This window comes from Delphinapterus leucas, chromosome 5, assembly GCF_059928025.1.
Source record: "Delphinapterus leucas isolate spDelLeu-1000000601 "Yukka" chromosome 5, BTC_Dleu_Yukka2, whole genome shotgun sequence".
In the NCBI taxonomy this organism is placed as follows: Eukaryota; Metazoa; Chordata; class Mammalia; order Artiodactyla; family Monodontidae; genus Delphinapterus; species Delphinapterus leucas.
The window spans coordinates 68,205,364-68,205,711 of NC_143133.1; positions in this window are offsets into that span (position 1 = coordinate 68,205,364).

Here is a 348-nt window from a genome sequence, read left to right on the forward strand (position 1 = left end):
GGCTTTCAGGATGTAATTTTTTTCCTCCTTCACTTCTGGCCCAAACTTTCCTAGGATACATTATTGCAATAAATTTTACTGCCCGTTTCCATTCGGATGCACTTCAATACTAGCGATACCGCAGATAACATGGAGAATACACCTCAGCTTCCAGATTTTAAAAGTTACTCTCGTACTTTACCACTTGGTAGGTTAACCCCCAAGGTTTCGCTAAGAGCACTGCTAACACAGCCCGCGAGAGCTTCCCTCACGTGACTTCCTTAGAGCTCCGCGCGGAGGCACGCTGACGTCAAGACGTCATGCGACGTCAAGACGTCATGCCACGTCCGGACGTCAGCGAGTCGCCGA